The sequence below is a fragment of the Neophocaena asiaeorientalis genome, unplaced genomic scaffold, assembly GCF_003031525.2.
Source record: "Neophocaena asiaeorientalis asiaeorientalis breed wild unplaced genomic scaffold, Neophocaena_asiaeorientalis_V1.1 scaffold14, whole genome shotgun sequence".
Taxonomy (NCBI): domain Eukaryota; kingdom Metazoa; phylum Chordata; class Mammalia; order Artiodactyla; family Phocoenidae; genus Neophocaena; species Neophocaena asiaeorientalis.
In genome coordinates this window covers 14246731-14266228 of record NW_020175192.1, presented here as the reverse complement: position 1 = coordinate 14266228, position 19498 = coordinate 14246731, and the positions used below count along the sequence as shown (strand labels likewise).

At 36.2% G+C, this 19498-nt stretch overlaps 1 protein-coding gene across 1 annotated transcript in view; it reads left to right on the top strand.

Moving 5' to 3' along the window:
* Positions 1 to 17316: 17316 nt before the first annotated feature.
* DLC1 (DLC1 Rho GTPase activating protein) overlaps positions 17317 to 19498 on the top strand; it is a 475727-nt gene continuing 473545 nt past the window's right edge. The window contains exon 1 of the mRNA XM_024765029.1: positions 17317 to 17406. The gene's annotated coding sequence lies outside the window, so the exon portion shown is untranslated. The remainder of the gene's footprint in view (positions 17407 to 19498) is intronic.

Sequence of the window (19498 nt, the reverse complement as noted above, 5' to 3'; positions counted from 1 at the left end):
TTATTAAACTTACCTCTTCCGTAGTTCTCCAACCACTACCCCTCTCCTTGCCTTAATGGTTAGAGCAATTTACTTATTGAAAAAAAGAACCTACCTCTTCTATATACAAGTCCTCACTGCCCATCACTCCACTGAACCTGCTACCACTGAAGTCACTGGTTGGCATCCACAAGGCAGATCCATTAGAAATAGACATTTTATACTACGTGTGCCCTTCAAAGCCCTGGAAAATACTATTCATGCTTTCTTTCTCATATATTTTTGGCTCAGCTTTTGCCATGTCACTTTCTTTTCTATCTCCTTAAAAGTTCCTACTTGATGATCTCAACTTAAATGATGGTGTTCTTAAAGTCTCTGTAGTCACTGTTCTGATTTTTATGATCTCTGCATTAACTATGGTTTCAATGACCACGCATAGGCTGAAGCTTCCTAAATCCATAATTCTGGATCTTTTTGCTAATTCAAGGCCCATATATTCAATGCCTTCATTACTGGTTCTAAGTCGAGGTGCTCTTCCTGTAGGATACATACAACTCTAGACATTCCCTTGACAGGTGCCCCAATGAAGGGGGACCTTCATGGGAAGCAAGGAGTTTTCTGACGACTTTCTTCTTTGTATTTACACCAGCTGTTACATGTAAATTTCCAGTGTTCTCCTTAAAAGTTATAGGGCATTCTCCCTTGAGCAGAGACCCACTCATCTTTTTAGTAGAGATGCTGTCACAACTACAGCTGGCATGGCCCTTATATATCATCACCCTTCACTTTCTCTACCAGGCTAAGCCTAGGTAGCTTTTCTCCGAAGACTAGTAAGAACCCAAGGGCAAATTGATTTTTTTATAGCTGTATTGAGGTATAATTGACAAATAAATTGTATAAATTTAAGGTGTACAATGTGATGATTTGATATATACATATATATTGTGAAATTACTACCACAATACAGTTAGTTAAAACATCCATCATCTCACATCGTTACCTTTTTTTTTTTCTTTGTGGTGAGAACATTTAAGATCTATTCTCTCAGCATATTTCAAGAATACAATACCGTTTTTTTAACTATAGTCACCACGCTGTATGTTAGATCTTCAGAACTTATTTATCTTGTAAGTGGAGATTTGTACTCTTTGGCCAACATCTCCCCACTTCCCCATGCCTCCTCCTCCCCGCAGCCCTGGCAACCACCATTTCTACTCTGCTTCTGTGAGTTCAACGTTTTTAGATTCCACATATAAGTAAGAGAGATCATATATGTCTTTCTCTGTCTTTTTGCATGTAGCATAATGCCCTTAAGGTCCATACACGGTGTCACAAATGGCAGAATTTCCTTCTTTTTTATGGTAAATACATATACCACATTTCCTTTATCTTTTCATCTGCTGAAGGACATTTAGGTTGTTTCCATTTCTTAGCTATTTATGAATCATGCTACAGTGGACATTGCGGTGGGAGACATCCCTTCAAGACAGTGATTTTGTTTCCTTCAGGTACACACTCAGAAGTCACATTTTTCCAAAGAAGACATACAAATGGCCAACAGGTATATAAAAAGGTCCTCAACATAACTAATCATCAGGGAAGTGCAAATCAAAAACACAGTGAGGTATTACCCCACATCTGTTAGAATGACTATTATCACAAAGACAAGAAATAGCAACTGTTGGTGAGGACGTGGAGAAAAGGGAACCCTTGTGCAATGTTGGTGGGAATGCAAATTGGTGCAGCCACCATGGAAAACAGTATGGAGGTCCCTCAAAACATTAAATACAACCACCAAACTGATTCTTTTCCTTCCATGTTTGTTTTATTCATTCCAGAGATCATGCTAGGTTTACATAATTTGGGGGAGTTTTAATATTTTTAAAAATTTAAGTAAGTTCTACATAATTTCTGCTGTCCCTATAATTTTGCCTGAGAGATTCAAAGAACCCCAAAACAAGTGTGTTTTTTGCCCATCCATCTCCATCTCTATTTATAAAAACAAAAGAAGGTGGATAGCTCACCTGATACACTTGAAGGAAGGAGATCTCTCAGACATCAAGACAATCCTGAGTAGCTTACCTGGATTTGTAAGACGATTCAAAAGAAGCTGTGCAACATCTAAAAAATTAACAAAGTGAAAGGGATCTTGGTGAAACTGCTCAACTCCTAAAATTTTCATTCTCTCACCGGGTCATTGTCTGACACATGAAATAACATAAAAGTGCCAGGACAACTTTAAGTACAAATCCACACAATGGGAGGTCCATTCTCTCATCTGCCTGTGGGGCCACACTGTACCCTGCGGCCCTCTGGACTTCTGCCTTGACAGGTAGATTTTACTTAACATTATACATTTGTCACCCTCCCTCCCCTTAAATTGAATATTTATAGCTAATGACTTTCTCTGCCATCAACTTAGAAAATCTATATGCAGACAACACACACACACACACACACACACACACACACACTTTACACATACGCAGCACATAACACATAATAACAAAAATATTTTTACAGCTTCTCTGAACTAAAGGTAAAGTTATTGTTCAATTCCATGGGTAGAAATATTTCCCCTTAAGCCCTTCCTCCACTGGAGGGAAATAATATATCAGAATCTGCTAGTGGACATTTTCAGATCAGGTAAGTTCTATCTGGAAATTCAGATATATCATGCTTAGCTTTTACCTGATTTGAAAATTCAGATATATCATGCTTACCTTTTATTGTTCTATTTTCTGATTCTGTAACCCTAAGACAGTCTATTAAATGTCTCTCAGAATCAATTCTCCTAATTGCAAAAAGGGGTTAAACATTTTACTCTCTTACTGTTGCTTAATTCTGTCATTAACTAGTTAGATATCATTGATTAAGTTATTTCCTCCCTCTGGACCTTAGTTACCACTTAATCAATCAATCAATGAATCAATCCATCACACATATACAGTAGCTCCTCTGTACCCACATCTTTGAGGAATTGGTTCCAGGACACCTCCCCTTGGATTCCAAAATTTGTAGATGCTCAAGTCCTATATATGAAATGGCATAGTATTTCCCTATAATCTATGACATGGATCCATATACTTTAAATCATCTCTAGATTACTCATAATACCTAATACAATGTAAATGATATATAAATAGTTGTAAATGAAATGTGAATGTTATGTAAATAGTTGCTGGAGCAGGGCAAATTCAAGTTTTGCTTTTTAGAAATTTCTGGAATTTTTTCCAAATATTTTCAAACTGCAGTTGGTTGAATCTTCAGATGAGAGACCCACGAATACAGAGCCAACTGTACATCCATAAAAGCATCAAACTAGACTAGATTTATTTAAAAATCTGTATCCTTTTGAGAAAAAAAGTTAAATCATTCTGACACACAGAAAGGCATAAATAATAATATCAACAACTGTGTATTCAATACCCATGTTACAAGTACAATTAAAACTTCCTCAACTCCCAAAATATATTCCCCAACCTACATTATAGAGTTATCTCTATGATGGATTTAGTTTTTATCCTCACTAAGAATTTCTTTGTACTTAACTACATATGTATGTATCCTAAACCGTATATAGCATACTCTTTAGGGCTACTAAACTTTCTGTGACTCATAGCAGACTGGTAAATGCCTTGATGGCTTTCTGTTTCCCTCCCAACAGAATATTTGTTTGGAGATCCATCCAAAAGTGTATATTAACTCATGTTGACTCATTTTTTACTGATGTTTGTATTACTTTTGGTAGACACACTACAGTTTACCCACTCATTCTCCCATTGATAACATTTAATTTTTCCCGGTATTTGCTATAATTCACAATGCTGCCATGATTATTGTTGTACAAATCTCCTTAATCTGTAGGATATATGTTTAGGAATGCAATTGCTGAGACATAAACTATATACACCTCAAATCTACAGATAATAACAAACTACTCTCCAGCATGGTTAAAAGTATTTATATTTCCTCATCCACAAAAAGAAATTCTGTTGCTCCCTATCTTCTCTCCCATCTGTTATTGTTGGACTATTTAGATTTTTCCCAGTCTGAGGACTGAGAAATGGTATCTCTTTGTGACTTTAATTTGCATTTTACTGATTTCTGGTGAGGCTGAGCATTTTTTCATGTGTTTATTGGCCATTTGTGTTTCCTCTTCTATGAATTGTCTTTTCATATCTTTTTCTATTTTTTTACTTGGTGGTTTTCTTTTACTTCTTGGTTTGTAGTTTCAAAAATCTAATTTGAATACTAATCTTGGTTAATTTTTTTCATTCCAAATATCTTCTTCCAGACTGCCCCAGTCTTTTCATTTTTATTGTCTTCTGCTACCAGACATTTTTAGTTTTAGCAGTCAAATGTATTAATCATTTCCTTTGGCATTTTTGTTCTCACTCCAAAATTTTTTAAATATTCTACTTTCTTTTATTCCAGATGATTTTCAAGCTTTTTTTCCTCTCTCTCTCTCTCTCTCTCTCTTTCTCTCTCTGTCTTTGACTTACCTACAATGCCAACCTTGTCATCTATAAAATTTCTAAATATATCAGAGTCAATTATTACTTCCATTAATTTTATTTTATTTTTTATTGTCTCCATTAATTTTAAGTTCTTCATATATACTTATTTTCTTCAATATCTATTGGTAAAATATTATACTTTTCTCCACATAGCTTCTCCGATCTTATGATTGATTTATTCCTAGGCACTTTTTATTTTTTGTTGCTATTCTGAGTTGAATATTTTGAAGTTTGTATTTTCAAAATGTTTTTTCTGGAATGTAGTAACTTAAATTATTTTTTGTAGATTGTGTATCTAGCAAATCTGATACATACATAAACATGTATCTATCACTAATTACATTCCATTTTAAAATTCCTAATATCGTTTATTTGTGCATTCTCTTTCTCTTTTTCTTTGAAAAAGATCTTCCAGACTTGACTATTTTACTAACCTTTTTAAAGAATCAGCTTTGAACTAGCTGGTGTTCTCTACTGTAACTTTTTCTATTTTTTTAATTTCATAGTTATTTTTATTATTATCTGTTTTTACCATCTTCAGGTCTATTTTGTTTCTTCCATAATTTCTTGGCTTGAATTTTTATGTCACTAAGTTTTAAGCTTTTCCTTATTCCTAATATCTACATTCATGGAAATATGTTTTTCTAAGTATTACTACATTGAATATGCAATCATTTATTATCATTTAATCATAAGTATATTTATATATTTAATCATAAATATATCTATATAATGATGTTTTATTGGCAAATAGTTTAAGGGAATATGCCTTTCTTTTTTCTAGATATGTCTATTATATAAGCTTGTTGTGTTGTTCAAATCATCTTTATGAATTTTTATCTGCAGAGTCTATTAATTATTGAGATTTACATTAAAATTTCCCCCCCAAAAAGAACTTTTCAATTGTTTCTTACAGTTCTAACAATTTTTGCTCATAAATATTTATGTGATAGCTGCATTCTAGTTAAGAATTTTTACATTTCTTAGTGAAGTTGGACCTTTTTCAATATGCAATTAGCCTTTTAAAACACATTTTTCTTTTTCGAACTTAAGCCAATTTCTTGGTACCAGTACAGTCACTCCAGTTTTCATTTGTATTTGCCTAGTTTATTATTCTCCTTTTTCTTTCAACCTTTTTCATCCTTTACTTTTAGATGTACCTTGAGCTCGTAGATGGACCTTATGTATTCAATGTAACAATCTCTCTCCCATAACTGACAAAGTTAATTCATTTATATTTATGGAGATTATTGATATTTTTGGATTTGTTTCTATTGTCATTAGAGCTAGCTTAGATTTTTTCTCCATTCTCCTTTATCTTTCCTGACATATTTTTTGTTGATTGGGTTTTTAAATTTCATTTTCTTTATTATTGTGAAATCTTGTTCCATCTTTTTCCTAGCCCACTGCTCCTTTAGACTTAGAAGATTTACCCACTTCATTTATAGCTCCTACAGACTCATCTTGTGTGTGTGTGTGTGTGTGTGTGTGTGTGTGTGTGTACTCAGCTATGCATTTGACTTTATCATTATTATTTTATCTACCTTATTTAACTTCTCTTTTCTCATTGGGAAGGCTTTTCCCTCCTTACCAATCCATGACGTTAGCTGAAATGAAAATCTCCACCATGCGTTCCCTTTCCTGTTAAAGTCCCCTTCAAATTGATCATTTTAATAATGAGGAAGGTAGCTTCCACCCAGGGATAGTGGAAATTTTTAATGATTATTAAAAGACAGAAGGGAGAACTCACTTTTTTCTTCTTTCTGACTGTCCATACTGATATCAATAATCAAAGTCTATGTGGAGGAGTAGTTCTCTAAAACATGTTCTACTCAACTTCTGCCAATAAATTTGGTTGCAATACCCTCTTGTAGACCCTGATTCTCTAAAGTCAATAAAGCCATGTTCTGTATTACTTTTAAAAGTTGCCCATCTCTCAATTATGTTAAGTTGAAAAAAAGATGGAATAATTATATGCATTTCTCTGAAAAATTATCTTTAGAAACTGTCATTAGGTTCTAGGGCATAGGTGGTATAATCTCCAATTCTCAACTGCTCACCATATGTCAGCCTCCCTATGGCCTTTCTAAGAGTTTGAAATCTATGCTTGGAGAGTTGATGATGGTGGCAGAGAGAGCTGACCACCAAAGTTTCATGTTCCCCTTCCATAGTATAGAATAAGTTCTTGGAAGTGGATGAGCAATAGGAAGCTACATTCCCAAGTCCTCTCTCCTTTGCGTGTAGGTCAGGTCATGCATCTATTTCTTGCCAGTAGAATCTGAGTAAAAGTGATATATATCTGCTTCTGGACTGAGGTAGTTAAGTATCAAGTGTGTGAAATTCTTCACTCTTTCTGCCTTGTAGAAGCTTGATGCTGCCAGGATTATCTTGAAATTATAAAATGGAAGGCTCACAAGACAGAATTCTGAGTTATTGCTTGGAGAGCCATCTAGCTCATTCTAGACTCTGATATGAGCAAAAAACAAACATTTCTATATTAATCCACTGAGATTTGGGAGTTATTTATAATATCTGTTACCTAACCTAGCTTATTCAGTGACACCCTCTTTCAGTAGGCACCTTGTGCCTTAAACTTCCAAAATTCATTGACCTTGCTGGTCTCTTTCATAGTAAATATCTCCACACAGTAGGTATAAAAATGGAGATGTGGGCTTCCCTGGTGGCGCAATGGTTGAGAGTCCACCTGCCGATGCAGGGGACACGGGTTCGTGCCCCGGTCCGGGAAGATCCCACATGCCGCGGAGCGGCTGGGCCCGTGAGCCATGGCCGCTGGGCCTCCACATCTGGAGCCTGTGCTTCGCAACCAGAGAGGCCACAACAGTGAGAGGCCCGCATACCGCAAAAAAAAAAAAAAAAAGTGGAGATGTGCTTTCAAGGAAATGTGTTATATTTTATCTTTTTAAGTTTTATTCTTTTGATGAAATCCCCTTACACTAAACATTTAACTATGAACATACACTTTTTTGGAGAAAGCTGTATTTGAAGTTAGAAGCATTTTGTTGCGTATCTGGACAGCAAGGAAAGTAAAAGTGTTATTTGCATTAAATTTGCTCTGAGTTATCAATAGAGTCAATTAAATTATTGTTCAAAGTGGTGGTAAGGACAGCCAATTTCATTATTTTAAGTGGTACTTAAAATGCTCCTAAGTCTTCACTCATTTATTATCTTAAGGCATTAGATGAAAAATGTGCTAGTTCCTCTTTTCTGAAAATGCTTAGAAAAGTAAGATAAAGCTGTAAAATGAGCTTTCAAATATCCAGTCCAATAATTGTAATTTTACTTCTTAATAGCTAGATAAAAGTTAACTTCACCTTTAAGTAAACAAATGAAAATTTACTCAGTTGTCTAATTATACTCTAATTATTCTATTAGAATTTTAGATGAGTGCAAAAAACAATAAAGATTTTTTAAAAGAAAATAATGACTTAGTCCATTAGGCTACTGATAGAAGCCTTCAGCATCTAATATCCTAAAATAGAATGAGTAAGCTTTTCTCCAGGCCTGGACTAAGTAAGGGTGCAACTTACACCACATATTACTCAAAAGGAAACTGTTTACCTCTCTATCAAAGTCATGATTAGAAGCTGTATTTTCCTACCAAATTTGAGCTCTATTTTACAATATTGGGATACAATATCCATAACATTTAATTCCATGATACTTTGTAAATGAATCTGCAAGAATGGAAAGTGTGCCATTTGCTTAGAAATCCTTATTTTAATAGCAAACAAATATACAGTTCAGTTAGCCTATTTATATACCAGATTGTTAACCCTGTTTAAGTGATGATTTGACTGTATTAACAAGAGTGTTACAATGCAAACACATACGTTTTCCAGATGGAGCATATACACCCCTAAAAACATGTTAAGATCATAGGTTTTTGCTGTGATCAAACAAATATATTAGGGTATAAACTACAATAGTTACTACCGTTTATGAGGCAGCTGGTATGTGCCAAGAATTATGATAAGTGCTTTACATACATAATCTCATTGGATGTTCACAGCATCCTGCATTCTTATTTTACATAAACTGAGTCTCTAAAAGGATAAATATTCCAAAGCTGGTGCAACTTCCCGAAAAACACACTGCCTGATTTCCCAACTATTTGATAAATTTCTATTATAAATTGCATGTTTTATATTTTATTTAAACAGAATTTAAGTACTTTTTGTGAATGCACTGATTCTATCCCAAATCGGTGGAAAAGAGAAAAGCCATTATTGTTATTGTTTCAGAATATGATGGCTACAGTTTTCCAGGAGATTATATATTAAACTGCTGCAAGAAAAAAAAATACAAATCTGCTTTTTAGCAGAAAGAATCCTAAGCAAGGAATCCCATCTGGTGTGACGGCCTCTGACACTGGCTACTGCCAATCCAATGTCAATTTCCTCTTCTTTCCCAGATCACAGTACCAATGGTGGAGATTTCTTAGTTTTAGGGACAGAAGCGGTTACTATTCGGGCCCCTAGGGAGGAAACTCGAGTACTGTATGCCAATTACAGTAACTTTTTTCCCCTTGGGAAGTGACTGGATCTCAAGTGTTCTGCATGGGGCTTCTAGAAAACCTTTGCTTTCCTAATGTAGACATAATTTCTTGAGATGCAGCACTCATACTGTGGATGTGGAAGGTGGAAAGAACAGCTTAAAACTGGTTGATAAAATTGTTTAATCTTTCTCAGATCCAGTTTTCAGATAAATAAATCAAAATGGAAATACCTTATTATCCTACATGTATAGATATCATACACTCATGGAGCTGGCTGTTCAGAAGATAAAATTAGAAAATAATACATAAATAATAGAGAGCTAAAGAACTTCAAAAGGCACATTCAATGTTTCAAACAAACAAAAAAAAAATCAGTAAAATTAAACGAGATTTTCCTGTGCCCAGGTTAGAATATTAGAATTAAAAGCAAAATTTTGCATTCACTCCTCTAGCTTGGGGTTTTCTAAATATGTCCCTCAGGGGCCTCAATAAGTGGAATTTAGGCTATTTTCACACATAACAGCTCCTTTCTGCTTGCTGACACTCAAGCCAATGCAGATGTCATTTGTCCCCTCCCTCCCATAACCCAACCTGGCCCCCCTCTACCTAGGGAAACCAGACTAGCATTAGGACTGGGGAGAATAACTAAACAATGAAGGGTAAAAAAGAAAGGAGAGTTTTAAGACTTAGGATATAGAAATTAGGGTAATGGAAACATATTTTCAACATGCAGATAACTCTTTAAATCCAATTTTTAAAAAATGTATCGTAAATCCTGTGGCTTAGTCCAGAAGGGGCAGAGAAGATCACTAAGATAATAGACTTTATTCCAACCTTTCGGCACAGAGCGCTTCTAACAACCCCAGCACCATGCAGAGAGTGCTTTACGATGTTCTTTCTCATAAAGAAAAGCTAAAGACACAATAGCATGCTTATAATTCTAGAGCACTTTAGAATAATGATGTTGCGAAATGCAAATTGTCATCTCTCACTTCTCAGCACTCAGAGAAAAGGGTTTGATTTTCAATCATCAAAAAGATGTTTATTTTCAAATATAAAATGAGCTTATCCCAGGTGTATACATGACTGCAATCTCTTCTTGAGACACTGTCTTGATTATGAAGTGCTTCATCTCTTCCATCACACTATGTACCACATCAGAAGGTAGAAGGGCAGCTGCTAACCGTGCAAAAAGGTTTTCTATTTCCAAGGGAAGAGAATTCTTTTACAAATTTAATTTTCCCTAACAGAAAACACAATATACCTGCAAAATGGAGTAAGATAACTTAGTTAACATCTAACTATACCTTGGCTGCTAATGGGTACAATGTTCCTTAGCCAGTGTGAAATTCAGAAAACGCTGCTGCCAGATTAAACCTCCCTAAAGCAGCAATAAGAAAACATATGTATCTAATCCATTTATATCAGGAGAAATGACCTGGGGCAGTAATCTTATTTTCTATTAAGGTAATCCGGAAAGTGGATGGAAACCAGTTAGACAGTAATTTAATAGAAGCACAACACACAACTCAGAAAATGAACAAAATTATTCCTTTACTGAAGAACAGTTAAATGGTATCTTAAGCTTGTATTTGATTTGAGAAAATGATTTCCAAAGCCAGGAATATAGTATTTTATGAACACTATGGAGAAGTATTTTCCAAGACAAATATAAAGGACATAGTTCCTCTTTAGTGACTATAAAAGAAAGCCATCATCTTAACTTCTGCATTTACAGTAAAAAAAATTTTTAAACTAAGCTTAAGAAATCTTTACTAAGAATCAAATATCTGTCCAACATCACAGTAACACAGTAGATCTCATGATAGAAAGTCTCCAAATAGACTTTTTGCATATTTACATTTTTTAAGTTATTACATATTTACATTTAATCCTTGCTTATTAGAAAATAAATGTTGTCCTCATAAATCTGATGTCTAAAAAAACAACTTACACATCTATTTATAAAAAGTCTCTGTGTGGTGTGTGTGAGTATGTGTGTTTAATGTCCAAAGGTCCTTCTAGATCTATTGTGTACGTAAAAACTCTTCTAAGCTGAAGTGGCATTTCTCTGTGCTTCTGCCCTGTTTCTCCATTCACAGCTCAGCCTGGGGAAGGACTGCCAGAAACAGCCACATGAACTGGGCAGTAAAACTGACAAGAAAACTGGTCAAGTTCTAGTTAGAGAAGAATGATCACATTGCTCTATTCGGATTTGCCCCCCAAAGCTCCTAATATTTCAATGTTGAGACGTTATTATGAGGCAAGTGAAATGTTCTTTATCTACATACATATTGTCTGCATTTGAAGACAACTTATTGTAAAATACCTTTTTTTTCTAAAGATGAGTTTTATTTATGTATTTGGTTGCACCGGGGTCTTAGCTGCGGCACGCGGGCTCCTTTGTCGCGGCATGCATGTGGAATCTATTTCCCTGACCCGGGATCAAACCTGGGCCCCCTGCACTGGGAGCGCGAAGTCTTATCCACTGCGCCACCACGGAAGTCCCCATAAAATACCTTTTTAATAATGGCTTTTTCAAAGAAACAATATTAAATATCCACTTTTAAGCAATTAAAATAGTTTCTGTCTTAATAACTACATTTCATCTGTCTTAGTAAGTGAATGTCTTCTTCAGTATTAGAATGAAAGCCTGAGTATAAGCTGTCTTCAAATCCAGAGAATAAAGATGCTTCTGAATCTCTTGTCTTCTTCGGCAGTTATACCTGGTGGCAAAGTCACACCTTACTCGTGATAGGTTTTGCTCATGATCTTGACCTCTTTAGCATATCAATAGCATGAGGGCTTTTCTCAAATTTCCTGTGGCTTCACTCATGGCTTCTCCTTTTCCTTGACTGATTTGTGCATCTCTGGAAATGAAACAATCTCCACTGAAGCCAGCCATAGGCTTCCGCTGGAGAAGCGTTTACATTTGCTTGACAGCCCACAGGGTGCATAAGTTTGCACGTGCAACCTTTTCTGCTTCTCCCCAGATATCATTGTGATGGATTCTAATAGCACATTTGGCAATTTCTACTCTAAAGTTATCAAATTTTTCAGTTGCATAAGCATACAGGCCTTTTCATCATACATGATTCAAATAACGCAAACATAACTCAGATTCCGTTCCTTGGTTGTCACCTAATAGTTGAACATATATTTTACCATAATTTATTATCTGTAGCAGTCAGACCACAACTGTTGCAATGATATTAGGCCTGAATAGTGATTTCAGGTCGACATTATAAATAATCCTGCACTGATATTTAATAATTTAGAGAAAGACTAGCATAGACTGTCAAACACTTTAAAAAACTATGTTATGGCTTTTTTTTTTCTTTTTGTTTAATGGTGAAACAACAGAAACTTTATTTTATTTTTTTGTCTGTGTTGGGTCTTCATTGCTGCGTGCAGGCTTTCTCTAGTTGCGGAGAGCGGGGGCTGCTCTTTGTTGTGGAGCACAGGCTCTTGTTGCAGAGCACGGGCTCTAGGGGCGTGGGCTTCAGTAGTTGTGGCTCTCGGGCTCAGTAGTTGTGGCTTGTGGGCTCTCAGCAGGTAGGCTTCAGTCGTTGCAGCATGCAGGCTCAGTAGTTGTGGCGCACGGGCTTAATTGCTCCACGGCATGTGGGAGTCTCCCTGACCAGGGCTCGAACCCGTGTCCCCTGCATTGGCAGGTGGATTCTTAACCACTGCACCACCAGGGAAGCCCCAGAAATGGTTTTGGAGTTTGTGTTACTTATATCATACATCCATTACTTAAACTGATTTGTTTGTTTATTTATCATTTGATAGTTTGTTCCAGTTTGTCAACAAGACGGCAAATCCCTAGAACGCAAGTGTATATTTATATCTGTACTTATCACCAGTATCTCCTACTGAAACTGGCAACATAGATTAGGAAATATAAAATTCTGTTCAAGAACAGTATGGAGGTTCCTTAAATAACTAAAAATAGAACTACCGTACGACCTAGCAATCCCACTACTGGGCATGTACCCAGAGAAAACCATAATTCATAAAGAGTTATGTACCACAATATTCATTGCAGCTCTATTTACAATAGCCAAGACATGGAAGCAACCTAAGTGTCCATCAACAGATGAGTGGATAAAGAAGATGTGGCACATATATACAATGGAATATTACTCAGCCATAAAAAGAAACAAAATTGAGTTATTTGTAGTGAGATGGATGGACCTAGAGTCTGTAAAACAGAGTGAAGTCAGTCAGAAAGAGAAAAACAAATACCTTATGCTAACACATGTATATGGAATCTAAAAAAAAAAATGTCATGCAGAACCTAGGGGCAAGACGGGGATAAAAACGCAGACCTACTAGAGAACGGACTTGAGGATACGGGGAGGGGGAAGGGTAAGATGCGACAAAGTGAGAGAGTAGCATGGACATATATACACTACCAAATGTACAATAGATAGCTAGTGGGAAGCAGCTGCATAGCACAGGGAGATCAGCTCGGTGGTTTGTGGCCTCCTAGAGGGGTGGGCTAGGGAGGATGGGAGGGAGGGAGACACAAGAGGGAAGAGATATGGGAACATATGTTTATGTATAACTGATTCACTTTGTTATAAAGCAGAAACTAACACACCATTGTAAAGCAGTTATACTCCAATAAAGATGTTAAAAAAAATTCTGTTCAAGCAATGGTCGTTAAGGGATGTATACAGCCCAAGATTTATGAAGATTGAGGGATACAGCAATGGATAAAATGACTCTTTTTTCCTGAGGAGCTCTTTATCTGGTTTAGAGTTCTCAAATTTACAAATGGAGACCTCCTGTCCTCAACCCCAAAGAATAGTCTAGTAGCCAAATCAGGCAAGCATCACAGGAAATAATCACATGCAATGTAATAAAGGCTTCAAGAGTGGCACAAAGTTCAATTAGAGCAGAAAAAGCAATCTATTTTTCTTCCAGATGATAGCCATTTTTTTTTTCTTCTCAATGCTCTGTACTGATCTTAGTGGTCAATTACCATTTATATATTGAATACTGAATATTACAAACAAAAACAGCAATAAGAAGTTGGCAGAGCTTTCCTTCTATTATGTGTTCTTCATCAGCAAATTTATAAAGTAAAATCTCACAAGGTCAGCCAAAATTTTTTAAGCTTATTTGTAATATGAATTTCTATCCACCAATGTTAACAAGCAACCTTGCTATGAGAGTTTGTTGTGGCTTGAAATATTAACTGATAATTATGCACACATACCACAGTTTTTATCTTTAATCCATCCTTTACATTTGTTTTCATTGTGTGCAATTTTAAAATGCAGAGCTTACATAATTTAAGCAACCCTACCGCTTGTTAAATATCAAAACACTTCCCTACCAATTGGTCATTAGCTACTGTATCAAGTGCCCTGAGTGCCCTTATACAGCTCAGCACTGACACTGGGACCCTGTCTCTGTAATCCAGCAAATCAGAGTAATGCCTAGCAAAGTAAGGAGCTTCAGAACCCTGCTTCAAGGATTACGGCCGACATTCATTCCATTTAGTTATTGCCCCAGGTAAGCCTGCTGTTAAATATTCTGAATATCTCCCCTTTAAATAAATGTGGTAAAATATAGATGGATGGTAGGTAGGTAGATAGATAGGTAGAGACATAGACAGACAGTTCATGCTAAAATCCTAAAAGAAATATCCAATAAAAAAATATGTGGAAACAGTTTGTTTTAAAACAATCAGATCAGGACTCTGGTGTTGTTCATTCTCTGATTGGTTTACCAAGTTTACAGCCACCTCCAATACACAGCTGTATATATTTTAAACCAACTTAATAAAACATGTAAACATTCCAACCATTCTGAAACGACCCCAGTCCTATGCATTCTACATCCCCTGAGTTCTAACACACTTGCTCTCACATCACCTCCCATATCTTGATCGATGACCTGGCAGAACCTTTAAAAGATTCACAAATTGATAGAGGCCTTTCACAAAATGAGAGTTATGTGTTGCTTGCACCATTTTCCATCACACTTTCTGGAAACAACCACTGAGGTTAACTAAAGGTAAAATTCAAAGGTTAAGTCTCGCTTTAAATGGGGGCAAACCTACCTCTACTTGTGTGCTGTTTCACAAAACTGATACCTCATATTTGAGTCTTTAGCTTTTAATATAAATGTACAGATTTTGCTGAAATGAATATGGAAATACATTTTTATTGTGAAAGATGTAAATTAAGACATATAGTGAATTAGGGCTTCAAAAAAGCTTCACATATTTTAAGGTAGAAAAAAAAGGCCTATTAAGAGATTTTTCAGAGTCTTCTGAGAGATTATTTGTGGAAATAAACCAGTTTTTATGCACAGAATATTTTCACATAATAAAGGTAATTAAGCCAATTGAATGGATATAAAAGGGGACCAAGAAAAAACTGTCCATAGGTTAAATTGTAGACCAAAATGCAGTCCAGCCTGGTAACAGAAGATGAATCATGATGAATGTTAAGGGGTTTTCAGGTTCTGAGATTTTAAGATACATTTGATAGCTATGCTGTAATAACTATCACAGTAACATAAGCCATTATTAGAATAGACTGATCTCTCATATATTCCATTAGATTCTATTGGTTAGAATATTCTATGAAACGGGGAAGAATAAGCAAAGCTTAACCATTCATTCATTTAAAAAATGTTTATTCAATGCCGACTCTGCAAAGCCTTGCTCAGGATGCTAAGATATGTCAGTAAATCAAAGTCCCCTTTCTCTGGGAGTTCATATTCTATTTGGGTGAGACAACTAGTGAACAAAAACACATAAATAACTAAATGCTATGAAGAAAAAAATAAGGTCAGGAGAACATGGTGAAGGTGTACTTACTGTTTCTATAGGTAGTCAAGGAGGATCCCACAGTTAAACTGACATTTGAACTGAAAACTAAAAACCGAGAACTCCATCTGGAGTAGAGTGCTCTGGGAGAGTAATCAGCGCATCCTAGTTCCTGAGGCAGAAGTGCCCTTGACACCTTTAAGGAGGGGCAGGAAGGTCTGGATGCCCAGAGTTCAGGGACCAAGGGAGGCAATGCAAGAGAAGGGGCAGGCGTTAAGTGAGGTCAGGGTGCTGGGAGAGCAGCCAGGCCACTGCAGACCATCACTAAGAATTTTTATTATATCCTGAATTAGGCTGGAAGGTACTAAAGAATTTCAAGATCACTTATTAAAGTAGGACCTTAGGGTCCGTCTGCCGATGCAGGGGACACGGGTTCGTGGCCCGGTCCGAGAGGATCCCGCATGCCGTGGAGGGGCTGGGCCCGTGAGCCATGGCCGCTGGGCCTGCGCATCCGGAGCCTGTGCTCCGTGGCGGGAGAGGCCACAGCAGTGAGAGGCCTGTGTACCACAAAAAAAAACAAAAAAAAACAAAAAAAAACAAAAACAAAAGAAAATAAAGTAGGACCTTACTGGAGGAGCAGGAGAATGACACGATCTAACACGTTTTAAAAGGATCAGCCAGGCTGTTGTATGGAGAACAGGCTGTGGGACTGAGGTGCAGCAAAGGGCAAGCTAGCTGGGAAGGTGAGCTCCTGGTCTGCTCTGCCAGGGTAGGAGAGGTCAAAGTGGTGAGAGCTGTTGGATTACAGATAAACACTTAAAAGAAACAGACAGAATTGGATAGAGAACGTGTCGAAACAGTCTAGAAGAACTACACAGAAGGGAAAAAGTACTTCCAGAAAATGCATGTCTCAGATAATCAAACAAAGCTCTCTGTTTGTAATACAGAAATTGGATGTATGAGTCTATACACAATTATGGTGAAAATACTATGCCTAAATAACCATCAGCTATAGAGACGTCTAATGGTTAATACTGTCCTGAGCTGAACAAAGAGGCTTCCAAAATAGGGAGCCTCCACTCCCCTCCCCTCACTGAAATTTTCACTGCAGACCATGTATATCCATCCACAAGTGTTGTTTCAGAGGGCTTCCCGGTATCATTAGGTGAGACGCTATACTGCTTGGAGTTAAGCCTTTTAGCGCTTTTCATCCCAATAGGGGAAAAAATGAGAAGAAACGAATACACAGTGGAAAAACTTCAAAGAAAGGAAAGATCAATCTTATTTTCATGTAATCCTTGTTTCAAAATATTCTTCATACCATAAATTTCAGTGAAATATATGTCAGTTCCTCCACTGATGCCTGAATACACCCACAGCAGATTGTACTTAGAAAACTAGGGTCAACAAATGGAGAATGGTTTCATTGTCTGCGATAGCATTCCCTGATTGGAAACAGTCCCCTGGGAATTCATTGCGGAAGACAAGTCCCACCCCTTCAAACTGCGGCCACCCTCACTCAGGATCATCCCACAAGACATTGCCGGGTAATCCATTTGTCCTACCCAGCTTCAGACAGACCAAGTCAGGTGATTAACCAGGTAAAATCCTTACTTCTCCTTTTATATTTAATATCATATATAACAATATATGTGCATTATTATGTGAGCACTTTGCATCTTAAAGTGTTTCTGAAAACACAGTCATAATACTTTGTTCATGAAATGAAATTTTATAAGCAGAGAAAAATGCCTAAGATTAAATATACCTAAAAAAATCTTGAGATGCTTGCTTAGGTGTCACTCTCTGGCATTGACTGAAATTGCATTCATCTAAAAATGTGAAATGCTTTCTCGTGGATGTATGAATTTTTAACAGTAAGTGATAATTGCAGCGCATTGTCGTATAATTGTTTGGAAAGATGATTTCCTCTACAAAGTTCAAAGTGAAAACCTTTGTTTCTTTTAAAGCAGATGATACTATTTGGGATTTACATTTTCATTTTTGTTTTTGTCTCCATTACTTTATTGAATAATTTCAGTACAGATACAAGATTATCACTGTATTATGAAATAATGTTCATGTATGTTTATTTTGACTAGAAAAAAATAATTTTATACTGTTCTTTTTATCATGAACTTTTTCATTGAATTTGATCAAGATCTGTTAAATAAATCATTTACCTCTTCTGACAAATAACTAATGTACCAAATATACCCAAGCAATCCCAGAGAAACATATTGCCAAGGTGTTATTGTCTAAAGGCATAGCTTTTTTTTTTTAATTCAGAGCTGCTTAATCAACAATGTTACTAATGAGATGATTGGTTGCCTTGAGGTTGTCAGTTAATTGAATGAACAGACAGCCTGTTTTCCCTTACAGCAACCTATAATGCTAATGGATAAGCTAATTTTTTCTTCCCTAAAGTAATTGCACAGTCTCTTTAATTTAAAATCACTTGCATTTACTCAGTTGGTTGTTTTCTAACAGGGAAAAGGTCCTGAACATTTAGACTGGGGAGATTTAAACTGTCAATATGATGTAGAGTGTAGGACCTTTCAGCATAAGTAATTAAAATCTACCATGCAACTTCGTTTAGGTTATGTTGAATACACTATCCATTATAATTTGCAAGAAAGGTAATATTACTACAAATTAATCTTATAAAATCCTAATTATGATCTTGTTACTTCTTTGTTGATTTAATAATTTCTCTTCTGTTAAAGAAGAAAACTACTGATCCTCATCAAACTCTGTCTAGATCAGTGAATTGTATATATTAATTTATGTTTTAATATTGCCAAGACTCATAAGCCAATGAATGATGTTAGAAACGTTACATAGAGATAGGTGACGGTGAAAGTCAGAATCCTCGTGAGAAAAACCAAGTTCATATTTCCAATAGCATTTCTAATGCACAAGAATAAATTACTGCATGTTAAGTTAACCTGCAAGTTTTCAGTATGTCTTATTACAGACAGTTTGCAGAGCAAGAAAGTGTCTTGAATTTTATTAAACAAAATTGCTCATTCTTTGAACAGTTTAATTTATTCATTATCTTTAATTATCTTAAAATTTAGCATGTTCACTTTATACTAACAGTTGTGTTATCTAGGGTATTGCCACCTAAAAACCTTAAGAAATTTTAGTTTCTGATTTTTTTTTTTTTTTTTTTTTGTGGTACGCGGGCCTCTCACTGTTGTGGCCTCTCACTGTTGTGGCCTCTCCCACTGCGGAGCACAGGCTCCGGACGCGCAGGCTCAGCGGCCATGGCTCACGGGCCCAGCCGCTCCACGGTATGTGGGATCTTCCCAGACCCGGGCACGAACCCGTGTCCCCTGCATCGGCAGGCGGACTCTCAACCACTGCGCCACCAGGGGAGCCCAATTTCTGATATTTTAAAATAAATCTTCAACCTAGCAAAATGACCTATCTCTTAAAATTCAGTTACATTATCAGTACATGTAGAAATGGTCTGATGACAGATAAAAAATTACATTAGCTACAGGTGTTTTCATCTAAACAAATTTTAAAAATAAGGGGGAGAATACAAAGTTCTTCCCTTGAAACCTTCACAGAATTGGAAAGTTTATAGCCAAAATTTGGGGAAATAGTAGGAATTTGTAAAAGTTTATTTTATTTTGGTTTAGTTTACTTTGTTCAATAGCCTGGAAATGCCTTTATTTGGGGTTA